The sequence below is a fragment of the Arachis ipaensis genome, chromosome B05 (genome assembly GCF_000816755.2).
Source record: "Arachis ipaensis cultivar K30076 chromosome B05, Araip1.1, whole genome shotgun sequence".
Lineage (NCBI taxonomy): Eukaryota > Viridiplantae > Streptophyta > Magnoliopsida > Fabales > Fabaceae > Arachis > Arachis ipaensis.
The window spans coordinates 141,917,893-141,919,360 of record NC_029789.2 but is presented as its reverse complement, the minus strand read 5'-3'; positions in this window follow the sequence as shown (position 1 = coordinate 141,919,360).

Here is a 1,468-nt window from a genome sequence, read left to right as displayed (position 1 = left end):
ATTGAACCAACTCTAAACAATTTTTTTTTCATATAAAAATATTGACATCCTAACATTTTTCATAATTTTATGTTAAGTATGTGGTGTAATATAACTCTTTTTTCAATCAATTAGGAGAAGAAATTAAATCCCCAACTTAGATTGAGTTTCTTGAGTTGAAAAACTCAAGGATAAGATTGACAGTCTGGGGTAGCCAGATTTTTTATTTTTTGGTTGTCTATGGTATTTTTTAATTCGATAAGTTAAAAACTGTTTTGTCGTAGATTTGAGCTCCAATTAAAAGTTTGTCATTGGTTAATGAATTGCGAACGAGTGAGTTGATTAATCGACCAATCTAAATTTGTTGGAGTAGCCAAGTTTATAACTTTATACACATGTTTGACACGTGTAATAATTAGGTGGGGTCTAGAAGACATTGTGCAACATGTGGGGACCACAATGATAGGAGATATAACCAATGACCTAAACATGTTTCTAACAATAATTTCCATTGATAACCTGTAAATTCATCATATATATGCTTTAATTTGGATCATCAATCATTCTAATTAGCTTTAATAAGTGGAATATGGTGGCACTTTTATAGCTTTCTTAAACATGATATTATGGACTTAATATACAATATAATATGTTAATTATATTTAGTGATTTTTTCAGCAGATACATGATATGATATGATATTTGACTAAATATATTAAGAGAATACATACATATGTCGTATATGTTGTAGATTTGTATTGTCTTGCAATGTATGATGAATATCTATAAGATTTGGAACTTATGAAAAGTTTTGAGAATATTATTTGCTGGCAGTAGAAAAATAATTTTATAATTTATATGTAGATATTATAATAATAATGATGTGAATGCTTTTTGTAATCATCAGTTTTTTTCCTTTATAATACATCATCAATACCTATATAACTTATATCGTCTTAAGACATAATTTTAAAATACGCCAAAAGTATTTTAAAGAATCAAATTTGGTATGTTATGAAGGTTTCTACTTTCTATACACACAAGATAGACTATGGTCGTCATTGGTTAATTATTGTGTACTTTTTGTATCATATAAATTATATATATCTCTCTATCTAGAAATATGATTTGATAGGCACGGAATGAATGATCGATAAGACACTAATATAACATAATCTTGATCAAATAGAATTAATAATGAGCATGTACTTAAATTTTTCATTCTTTTCTATTAGTTGTTTTTTTTTTTGTTAAATACTAACGTATTAGGTTAAATACTAATCTAACAAAATGTTATATCAATACCGAATAAAATGAATTAAGGTTAAAAATAAGAGCGGTAATACTATCCGAATTTGCGAGTCTACCTCGCTTCTATCCATTTGGGGTGAGAAATTATATGTCTCGGTGTGAGAGTGCGGGACGGATTCTTAACAAAACAGAGTCTTGAACAGAGCAGAAAAGTGCGGGATCGAATTTATGTAATACC